Below are 12408 nucleotides of genomic sequence, written 5' to 3'. Positions count from 1 at the left end.
TAACCGGACGCAATTTGTGCAAATTAACCACACCAGTTCTAAACTTACTCATGTCACCTCCGGAGTTCCTCAAGGTAGCGTTTTGGCTCCAGCACTATTTCTCATTTTCATCAATGATTTACCCACCGACATCCCTGTCAACATAAGACTTTTTGCTGACGACTGTATACTCTACAAAGAAATTACTTCTCCAGTCGACCATGAAACCTTAAATAATGCATTGAGGACAGCTTCCGCATGGTGTGCTAACTGGCAAATGAGCCTGAATGTTAAAAAAACAGTTCTTTTGCGAATAACAAGAAAACAACACGTACAGGAGTTTCCTTATGTCATAAACGATGACCCGGTAACAGTAGTCTCTCAGCACAGGTACCTTGGACTAACAATAACGTCTGACCTTAGATGGGATTGCCATGTCAATAATATTACCTCAACTGCACTTAAGCGGCTCTTTTTTCTTAAGCGACGCCTTCGTCAAGCGCCCCGTGAGACTAAGTTACTAGCTTATAATACACTCGTCAGATCAGTATTAGAATATGCTACCCCAGCATGGTTTCCATCGACTAATAAATTAATTACCATTATAGAGGGAGTGCAAAGAAAAGCGATAAGATTCATATTCAATAAATATCAACTCACAGACTCTCCAAGTGCTTTAATCAAATCGGCTGGATTACTCACAATTGAAAACCGCGCTGCGCTCGCCCGATTGAAACTGCTTCATCAATTAATTCATAACAAGTTAAATGTTAATAGTTCTAAATACATCTCTATTTCAGACACAAGAACAACTCGACTAAAGCACTCATACACCCTAAATGAATATCGCTTTCGTACAAATTGATTTAAATACTCTTTCTTCCCGCTAGCCATACGACAGTGGAACGGCTTACCTTCCGCTATTACCAATACCTCCTCCATAACTGCCTTTCTATCACTACTTGAAAATTACTTACATGATGCACAAACATAAAACTACAAATATTTCGCACCTTTCCTTAGTGATGTATATTACTATTAGTATTTATCCCGATAACCACAGTCCACTTACTAACGTTAGAATGTTTTTGTTTTGTAAAGCTTACGTAATTATGAGTGACTATGATTGTATAATTGCAATTACATTGATATGATATGATGTGTCAGCATTATACAGCTAGATTTCACAGTTGTGTATAGATGTTTCGCATATGTGAATTTTCGTATTGATCTTTACATTACCATTCACGCACAAAAAAACAGGAAAAAAACAGTTATGTTACATTGCATGATTTTTTCCTTTGTCTTTTCCTTTATACATTTATATTTTGTGTCCTTCCTGCAATAATCCCTGAAGGGATTGGCAGTATGTACTAAATAAATAAATAAATAATAAATAAAATAAATAAAATTCTTGGGGCATATTGTGGGATCAGGCAGGCACGGGGCCGATCCAGAGAAGGTTCGGGCGATAAAGGAGATCCCGGCTCCCGAAACGAAGGGACAACTTCGGAGTTTCTTAGGGCTAGCCAACTACGTATTATAGGGACTACGTGCCCGAGTACTCCAAAGTCGTTATGCCTCTTACCAACCTAACTGGCCGACGTATTCCGCAGAAATTACCTTGGAATACAGAGGCGCAGGAAGCTTTTGACAAGGTGAAAAACTGTTTAGTGCAGGCGTCGGCGTTGCAAGCCCCAGATCCGAGGAAAGAATTTATCCTCGCTACAGATGCATCCGATTACGCTGTTGGTGCGTGCCTGGCACAGCAGGATCTGGAGGGTAAGGAGCGCCCTATCGCTTTTCTGAGCAAGAAGCTTAGCCCGACTCAAACCCGATGGGTCACCATAGAAAAGGAAGCTTATGCAATCATTTGGGCACTGGGGAAGTTGGATGCTTGGCTTTTCGGCGCTAAAATCAAGGTGATTACCGATCACAACCCACTCAAATTTCTGACTCTAACCACTCCGCAGAGCGCGAGGCTGACACGCTGGGCGTTGGCGTTACAGAAGTATAACCTGGAAATTGAACACAAAAAGGGGTGTCTAAACGCTAATGCTGACGCGATGTCGCGGTTGGTGACTCCTAACGATGATGCATAAAAGGGACAGCGAGTTAAGGGGGGGTACATGCTTTGTCGGCGCGTGCGCGCGACAGAGTCAATGGGGTACGAGTGACAGTGGTGCCTCACGTGTCGAGTCAGTGAACATGTGTGAATATGCGGTTGTGTGTGTGTCGCATGTCATAGATACAGTGCAACGCAGTTGGAGGGGAGGTGTTGGGGTCGAACTTCGGACGTTCGCCGAATACCTTCATATTGTTACCCGCCCCGCGGCCGGCGTGCCCGCGCCGACACGGAAGCGGTGGTTCCGGGTGGTGGAACGACGACTGTCTGCTGGTCACAAAGGATGCAAGGACCCACGTCTCCCGAGGGGTTCAATTATGGTGCCTTACAGGAGACCGTGGCCTAGCCGGGCTACAGGGACGGAAGGTACACTTGCGCCTTCGCTGTGACAGCCAAAGGCGGCGGCAATGATGCACGGCCAATTGTATTGATGGCCCGTCAGCCCAGCATGGCAAGTACGTACCCGGAGGTGCTTTCCCCACGACCCGTCAACGCCTGAGGCCGAACATTCCGGAAACCGGGGTGAAAGGGAGGTGGTGGTGGTTGTGGTTGAAGGAAAGGAATAAGGCACTATTTTCTGCAACCCTCACGGGAGCACGGCTCAGCGCCTTTTGGGGGAGGGTAAGGAGGGAATAAAAGGAAAGTCGAAGAAAAAGAGAAGTGATCGGACAGAGACAGGGGCGTCGAAGAGAAGAGAAGACAGGACAGATGGAGATGGTCACAGGAGTTAGAGGGACGGGACCACGATGCAGCTAGAGGCACGGTACACGTCGGTGACGAGGCAGCGAAGGCCCCGCCGATGAGAGGCGCACGGCATAGCGGTCGAGGCAACCGTCACAGGGCGCCGACGGCGAGAGGCACGAGGACTAGTCCGTAAGGCATCGCGGGCAGCACGTCTGTTCTCCACGAAATCCAGCGAGCAACTCTGAAAGGGAGCTGAGCGGCGGCGGCGAACCGACGAGTGGGCGAGAGGCGGTGATTTCTGCGAGGAGGTGGCGAGGAGGAATCCGAGCCTGGTGCTTTCAGCGGCAGCCCACCGGGAGTCAAGGAGAGAGTTATTCCTGCTTTCCGATTGGACTGTAAGAGTGTTTGAATGGGGAGACAGGGAATAAAACCAGGGTTGCAGCGACAGTAGAGGGAGAAGAGAAACGAATAAACGTCTCTATCCAGATGATGTCGGAGCGTCGTTTCCTCAAGGTACAAAATACATTTATGCACAAAATACATTTATGGGTGGGTGAAGCCACCTTCAATTGATATTCTCACGCCATGTTAAATGGCAGTTAGTAATCAAAGGGACGTGAATCCGGCAAAGGCTTGTTTATACTCGAGAATCGTGAGCATTCGCACATATTTTTGATGTCGTTTCAAATTACTGGATCCATTTACTTCTGACTGCTCGCCGTATAAACGCGTTCCGTTTCGGTTTCCGAACAGTGAAGATCGAAAAGCTTGATTTGTTTGAGATTTCATGCATAATCTCGCACATCTATAATATGCTGCGATTTGCAATGTACGAGCCTGCTCGGGATTGACCCAAAGCGCTTAGCGATAGCTGCGTTTCAGCGATCGTGCCTATTGGGCAGTTAAAGCCAATCCAACTAGACATGTTGTGGAATCATATAATAGGCTTTAATAACGGCTAACTGAAATGCTCCGCTCAATTTTATTTCCAATAGCGTGTAGCTGATGTGCTCCTCTGAACCTCTTTGGTGGTGGTTTAGACCAATGCTGCGTACATCAGGATAAGTTGGACGTCTCATTGGAGGAAGTCGGACGCAACACAACAACATAACAAAAAAATGTTGACCAAATACCGCGGCGCTTTGGACTTCATCGACCATTCATGTAGACCTTTGGTTTTAATCCAACCACAAGTCTTTGCATGCATATTATTTCGCCATTGACACCCAATAGGCTTCTTTAATTACTGCGACTCCCAGTTTATTGGACGACTACGAGTGCCAATACAGTCCGTAGCGTACAAGTGAAACAACACACGAAACTCAAAGCACCGAAATAAATAAAACGTACCAGCAATCATCAAGAAGCCTTAAATGGCCGTGAATTAGCTCAAAATTAGCCACGGCACCCAGTTACCCGCCGCAGTTGCATGTTCTAAACAGCCATATTGTTCGTAAGTGTGGTCCGGGCCACTCTTAAGATTTTCTCGTAGCCACGCTGTTTCCGCGCAATTTTTTTGCTTCGTGAATCCACTTACGAGCCTTTTTCAGTGACGTCACCAAATATCAACTGCATCACCATCGCTGACATGTTCCTGGACAGTCACAGCGCGCTTTACCGCAGCGGCCGATGTGATAACGATGGCCTCTTACGACGTTTTTTTCGCTTCGTGAATCGACTTACGCGACAAAATTTCTCTTACGCGACAATTTGCTCGTAAGTGAGTTTTGTGAATTCGGCCCCTGATTTCAATAAACTGACCGTATATGATCTTTGTTGGCCGCTTCATGGAGCTAGCTTGAAGATATGAATTATTTAAGTTACGTGTGCCACGTAAAAAAACACGAAGTTACACATGTGTCAGGTGCTTTCTCGTGTCACTGCAACAAATTTTTGGATAAGAAAATCTTCATAATGGCAATGTGCTAGTTGTCGTTTTTCGCACAGTATTATGCACGTGACGAGAGCCTGGGCGCGCTTTTCAATTAGTTTCGAATTTCTGAGGGCATGAAGGGACGAGTTCGGCATTTTTTCTCAGTGACTGATGACACTTTGCCTTTACTGTCTCGACGCGCGCGTGGGAACTTCTGGCTTATATTTTAACACGAAGGTGTTTTATGTCGGGATCCACCAAGGCTTTAGTGGCGCATTTCCGTCACGGAAGTGACGTGGGAAAATGTATACGGTCAAATAGGGAAAAAAAGTACCGTCAACGGGAGTCGAACCCACGACCTCTCGGCCCGTGACAACAGATGCCAGGCACGCTATCCACTGCGCCACGGTCACATAACCTGGAGTCTTTGCAAACACGCCTTTTATTCTGACACTTTCCTCTCGCACTGCTCTTGGTGCTCTTGGCTGCCGAGATAGTCTGCGGGATCGATCCCCGTGAACATGCGTATATCATCTGCAAAATATCAACAGCGAATACAGCTTGGAAGGTATTTTAAATTATAAAGGCGTTTATTGACGGCACTAGTCGACGAAGCACAACGGCGGCGGTCAAGACAGAGCGCGGACTCTGAGCGCGAGGAGCGTGCTGTCAGAGAAGAGCCGAAGGGGACGACCCACTAGAAAGCGCTCGAGAGGGCGACCCATTACAGACTTCCAACGCTTCGCTACAATTACCCCGGGTACGAAAAAGGGAGCCGCCTGGCGACCTAACTGCTTGTCACTATGAGCGGGTCATGATAGGGCCTCAGGCCACGGAGAAAGAAGTATTTGAGGAGGATAATCTCTCGGCCGCGGCAGCGCGCGAGGGCGGCGCGATAGCGTCACGGCGGAATGCGGTTACGCCGAAGCACGACAGATGACGCTTTCGGCCTGTTGCCATCTTTTACATGCTCTTCTATGGACGCGACGAATAAAAATCGTGATAGCGCCTCGTACATTGCAAAACTTCTAAGATTTCTGTCTGTAACATCAATCGGTAGATAGGACAGATATTTTAACTGCAGTTCCTAATCGATACTGCCAGAATTATAGGCCGTACAGCGCTTGAAACGAACTGCTAGTAATGGCCCCTGAGCAGACGACGTCTGCCGCCGCATGCACGCGCTCCTCGCTCGCATGTTGTGCGCGCGCATGCGTAGGTGGCCTTGGGAGGGAAAGTTCCCTTCGCGATGTGCTGGTTTCTTTCTCTTTAGCCCTCTCAGTGGCTCTCGCGCGTTGCGCCGGCGGCGCCGGCTCCTTGATGTTTGCGCGCGCTTTTCACGCCGCGACAAAGGAGAGTGCTTTGCAGATTTCGACCAGTGCTACTTCAGGATGGGGCGGAAATGTGTCGTGCCGAACTGCAGCAGTGGGTACGCGTCCTGCAAGGAGAAGGTAATTACCTTCGAAGTTCCTAGTGACCCAGTGAGGTTGGAAGCGTGGAGTCGCGCCATACCAAGAAAAGACCGACAGCTGACGCCTCGGGACTACGTTTGCGAGAAGCACTTCTCGGACAGTATGGCGAACTTGGTGGCGAAGTTCTCCTTGACAAACCGAAACGGCCAGTGTTGTTACGAGACGCCGTGCCTTCAATCTTTCCGCGTGCTGTCCCAGATACTTGTCTGATGTTCTCAAAAAAAGACAATGTGAAATTTCAACCACCTGGGGTTTTGTAACGTGCACCTAAATGTAAGCACACGGGCCTTTAGCATTTCGCCTCCATCTAAATGCGGCCACCGCAACAACCTAAATCTGCATTGATGGCATACAGGGTAAGTCCCATCATTCGTTGAAATAAGTTGCATCTAACTCATTGAGTTATCAAAAATTATAGATTTCACGTTGTACAAAATATATCACGCTGGTAATTTTCCTGTATGTGACGCCATTTTTCTCGTTAATTTACCGAAAAAACTTGGAGTGCGCTTGAGCTTCGCCTTTAGGAGTAGAACGCGATAGCGTAATCGGGCCCCGTGCGCATCGCCTTCTCAAATGCTAGCCTCACCGACACGGACGCCGACACCGGTATTTCTGCGAAACGGACTCTTTAACGCTGTCGCGTTAAAATTTGGAGCCGGCGAGGACGCACAAAAACACATCCATTCGGGCGTGAAGCGCGAACGGTGAATCGGCGACGAATGGCCTTGAACCGGCGGGCTTCATCGGAGAGCGCGGTGAGAGGGACGCACGCATTTTTCCTTCTCCGCTAGCGGACTCTCACGACAGAGGGCGCATGAGCGCTGTGCCCGATTACGTGACTTTATTAGGACGCCCGAGCGAGCGCAGTTTCGCCTCCTCAAGAATTCTTGCTCCGTGCCTCAGGCGCTCCACGTTGACAATGTCGCGCCCTCGACGGCGCATGTCCGAAGATGGTTCAATGGGCTCGATCAGGTAGTTGACCGGGGATGTGCGTTCGACGACACGGTAGGGGCCGTCGTACTTGGGCAGCAGTTTGGAAGAAAGGCCAGGTGCAGTGGTAGGGACTGAGAGCCATACGAGTGCTCCAGGGCGGAACGTGGGCGCAGAAGTGGTGGTGTCACCGCGAATGCTCTTTTGCCGCTCTTGGTCATGCGTAGTAAACGTCTTGGCAAGCTCCCGACACTCCTCAGCAAGTCTGGCTGTGGCAGAAATAGGCGCACACTCAGACGGATCCGGCTTGTATGGAAGGATTGTGTCGATTGTGTGCGACGGGTGTCTGCCGTACAATAAGAAAAAGGGGGCGTAAATGACGAAAGGCAGAATGGCATCCCAATTGGTGTGATCGGCGGCGACGTACATCGAGAGCATGTCGCCGAGCGTGCGGTTAAAGCGTTCGGTGAGACCGCAGTCGTGGCCTCGTGGTAAAGTGTCCGCTTCGGCTGCGGGAGGTCGCGGGTTCGAATCCCGCCGCCGCCGGTCACCCACCGGTTAAAATGGGCACAAGCGCTCCCCCGGCCTGGCACTTTGGCTTCCATTCAGGGGTGATGACTCTTGGGAAAGAAGCCTACGCCGTTCAAATCCCGTCGAAACATGTGGGCACACACAAACCCCAACGCCCTGAAAAGGGACGAAGAGTTGAGGTAACACTCGCTCAGTAAATCAAGAAAACGTGCCGCGCTCTGTCGCCTCTGTTTACAAAACCTCGAGAGGGCGACCCATTACAGACTTCCAACGCTTCGCTACAAAATGAACCTTGAAGTTTGCGTGAGCGATCGACACCTTCACGCTATTGACACCCTCAAGGTGACCCTCGGTGACCCCCCCCCCCCCGCTTCTCTCACGTGACCACGCTGCAACATGTTATGATGACGCCATAGCCGCTATTTTTTGCCGCGTTCGCTCCAGCAGCCTACTTCTCGGTGGCTGCTCGCGAACCACGCGGATGTGCGTCACAGTTCTGTGTGCTGACGTGACCGAGCGCTGCACCCGTTAGGTGGTGATAATTGCACACAGAAGCTTGTCGTTCTTGAAACCGAAACTGACACTAGTCGATAATGAGACGCCTGTAATTAATTATCTGTCGCGCGCTGCGGCAAACGATGTGCCGTTTTATGACTAACAGGCCCCCATGCAACACACTGCAGCAAAAAAAAAACGTGAGGCCAAAATTTTTGTGTCAGTATACCCCTCTAACTACGTACCTGATTTTAAGCTGTGCAATATTTCTTCTGTTAAAGGTTAGAACATGCGCTTTACTACCATTATTTCTGTACGGGCATACATTTAGGCATTTCTCACTCAAATAAGCACCCGATTTTTACCTTTGCCATTGTTATTTTGTGCAATGTTTGAAAATAAGTTTCCACTGCCACTATTACTGTGATGGTGCTCTATCAAATTGGAATATATTATGAGAGCACCGTCTTGTTGATCGTCACTTTTGCGCATTTAGTGCGTGAACAAACAGCTGTGCACAAACATCTGACATAAAGCTTTGTAGCCAGTGAGCTTAAATATATGTTCATGCTCCCTTGCTGCTCGAGTCATTTCACTTCTATACTATACTTCTGTCTTCATGCGAGCTTATTGCAATATGTATAAATCCAGGCAGCTCTGATCACACATGATTTTCCTGCTGTGAACAGTAGTCCCACGAGATTTGCGTGTTTTTCATGCCCGTTCTTGTATAATTTCACTGGTGACATGATAAAAATATTGTCGCTGCTGCGCCTTCCGCATCATAACCTGGCGGCAGCCGGTCGTTCTCCTCCTCCGAATATGTACCAGAAAGAGAGTGCATATTCGGGGGAGGGGAACGAGAAAACTAAGAGCATGGGAAAGGGAAACAAGGTGAATAAGGAGAGAGGCATGAAGAAAGAAAATGGACATTACAATCAGGATTGTAGAATGATTCTATTCCTACGTTTCAAGGCTTGCGGTGGTCGTTGAATATGCCCTTTGAAGAACAGATTTCTGGGACCTTAAAACAGGATTATAGATCCTCTTGAACAAAACCTTTTTAATGAAAACCAATGGTTTCCTCGATTGTGGGAGGCGGGCTTGTGTTCCAGAATGTCAGGAGCGGAAGCTGCTCGCATCGCTTGGTCGATGGAGGTGGCAGACGTGCGGACGCTCACTCCGCGCGTTGCTTCATGTTATCATGACGTTTGCAGCCAATCCGCCTCTTTCATTTTCCTGTGCTGCCCTCTGCCGTTTTGGTAAGGGTTTGGTAGGGGCCGGGACAGCCGCTATTGCCAGAAGCAAAGCCTCCGTGATGAAGAGACGTTTCGCGACCTTCCCGCTAGGGAAGAGCGCATGCGCATGGGGCGCCGTGAAAAAGGCGGATTACGTGCGGGCGGGTTCAGATTGGGTGGGGGGGGGGGGAGGTTCCACATGCCCTGACCCCGCGCCCCTTAACTTCCTTTTCACAGAAGGCACCCTGGGCGCCGTAATACCATTTGGCCTGCTAAATAGGCGTGAACACCCAAGGAATGCGCTGCCGAGGCTGTGACGTCAGCCTTTGTACTCCCGTGCCACAGCCCAGAAAGGAGGTGTTTCTCCTCTCCTGTGAAAAGGTACGAGAGCAGAGTACGGGTAGGGTGGCCACCCTAGTACGGGTGTTGACACCCATATTCAGCTTTAGGTATTATACTTCCCATAAACTAAACACCCCCACCCCAACCTACCTCGGAAAAATCACGTGTCCACCCTCGCAACTATGTTTCATTAGAGTGGGCTTGGTGCTGCCCCTGCGCGCCATATCTGGGATTACCAGACGGCCCATACCTACGTATGTGCTGTTCTCAACGCTCAGTTTGCGCCAAAGAGGTAGAAAGCATGAAGGTCGTTTCGCTCGCTGAAGCGGCCGCGTTTCCTTACGCCAACATTTTGTTGAGTTACGTAGTCGGATGTTAAGTAGCTAGCTTTCAGCCTTACTTGGTATACCGCTTCAACTTGTTGCCATCGCATTCATTGCTTCGTCCCTGCGGCGAAACTGTGGCTTTTATTTTTAATTGAAGGCTATTCCCACGTGTTGTCGACATGGAGATTCATCGCTGGATGCATGTCTCATGTTCATGCATCTGCAAGTAAACTTAAAGGGATACTGAACAAAAATTTGAAAAAGCTACGAAAACACTTGGATTTGACTCGGACGACACGACTGTGCCTATACACAGCGTTTATTTCACGTAATTTCCAGCAGTTGGCCGTATTTTTAGTGGATTGTGAGAGCGCGGCGGCTGCACGCCAGTGCGCCTGTCGACGGCCGTGACGTCGAATGCTCCAGCAAGAGGGGGGCAACCGGCACGCTCTCTTCTGCCCTGCCACTTTCCTTTCTCCACCTCTCCTCTCAAGAACACCTTCTCGACCGTAAGAACACGTTTTGAGCACTATATTTTGAGAAAGACGCGCGGCAGCGGGTTGCGGCTTGCGATGTCGATTGGTAAGCGATTTTGCAGCGAGCAAGGTTACAGTGTACTATAGCAAGGTTGGCGAGTCAGTATCCGCCGAGTTTCGCGTCACTTCCTCTCTAGTTCGCGGCGCGGCCGCTAGACGCGCTAATTTGCGAAAAATGCATTAAATTCATTATTTTCTGCTAGTCTCTGGCTGAAATGAAGGTTGTTTCAACAAATTTCAGCACCCAATCTTTCAATTGGGCCATTTATCTCGGCGGCGAAAATTTTGTTCAGTATCCCTTTAAAGGAGCACTGACACCAAAATTTTGCATCTTGTTTTTTCTGTTGCGATAAGTAGTTAACGACCCACTTATCACGGCTGGAAAGCTCGTTTGCTCGAGCGCGCGACCGTTAATTATTTGGAGACGGTTTTAGAGCGCCCAGTCGCAGCTTCGGTTTCAGAGAGCGCCGAGGGAGGCAGGACCTAGAGTGGTGGCTATGTAAACATAGCTGGCCACGTGAGTACACAAAACCGCGTGCACGTGAGCACCGCGTCGACAACTCTTTTCAATCTAGAAGAGTTTGGATGCGAGCTCATTGGTACGGATTCATCTTAAAAACACAGCGCTTATTTAGACACGGACAGAAGAAACATCAAACATCAACAGCGCCCGTCCTCGTTTGATGTTTCTTCTGTCCGTGTCTAAATAAGCGCTGTGTTTTTAAGATGAACTCTTTTCAACGAAGGTTTCCTGGGTGCTGCTACAATGCCCTCTGAGGCGTTGCATAAATATGCATGACCTCCCCCCCCCCCCCCCCCCCCCCAAGATGCACTGCCCAGGCGAGGACATCAGCTTTTGAACTCCCGTTTAAGTCTCCCCTTCTTTCCGTTGAAAAGGTCTGCTAGGAGAGAGTGGGAGAGAGCGCCCGCAACAATCGTGGCAGCCAACACAAACTCGTGACGCAGGTGACGGTTGGTTGTTTACAAGAACACCAAAGGCGCGTTTCGCGTAGAGTGGCGCGACGCGCACTTTAAAGGGACACTAAAGGCAAATAATAAGTCGACGTTGATTGTTGAAATAGCGGCCCAGAAACCTCTTAGTGCTACTTTTATGCCAAGGAAGTGCTTATTTTGAAATAAAATCACGTTTTAGTGGTCCGCATCGCGTTAGCGCACTTCAAATCACCCGCCTGAAATCCGACTTTCATACGTCACTGCTGCCGTGCCCAACGTTGCCCGCCTTTACAGCGCGGCCGCCGACACTAGTAGCAGCAGAGCGAAAGTAGCGGGACCCACAGCAGCAACAACGGCCATCGAAGCTTGCCGCAATCGCCGCAATGGATGTGGACGGAGAACTTGACAACGAGACATTGGCTCGCAACGCTTGGCTGTACGCCGCGGCTGTACGCGATCCTGAAACTATCACTGAGACGCGACCGCGTGAGCATAGTAGGGCGCCGGGCGAAGCCAAGGAGAAGCGCAGTTCGGCGAAAACGGAACCTTTGAACCACGCGCGCCGTTCCCCAAGGCAACGCCACAGAGGTTCTTTTTTCCATGAATCAAACGGAAACGAACAAACTGCATTTTATTACGTTTTTTGATGCACGGAAGGTTCTTTTTTTATTGCTGCTAGTTTCATTACTAGTTATTTACTAGTTATTTATTGTAGGCAGACTCTCATACGTCATCGGGATCACTTCGAAAATGTCCCACTCGTGGCGCTCATCATGATCATGTGATACATTTAGCTTAATTTCTCGGTAAGTAGGGCACTGTTGTTGATAATATTGCCGTTTTAGAAGTTGTCAGACATTGAGCTTTCACTCTGAAATAAATTGTTATTTGCCTTTAGTGTCCCTTTAAACGTGATTTGA

Source organism: Rhipicephalus sanguineus, chromosome 2 (genome assembly GCF_013339695.2).
Source record: "Rhipicephalus sanguineus isolate Rsan-2018 chromosome 2, BIME_Rsan_1.4, whole genome shotgun sequence".
Classification (NCBI taxonomy): Eukaryota; Metazoa; Arthropoda; class Arachnida; order Ixodida; family Ixodidae; genus Rhipicephalus; species Rhipicephalus sanguineus.
Note: the sequence above shows the minus strand (reverse complement) of the source record.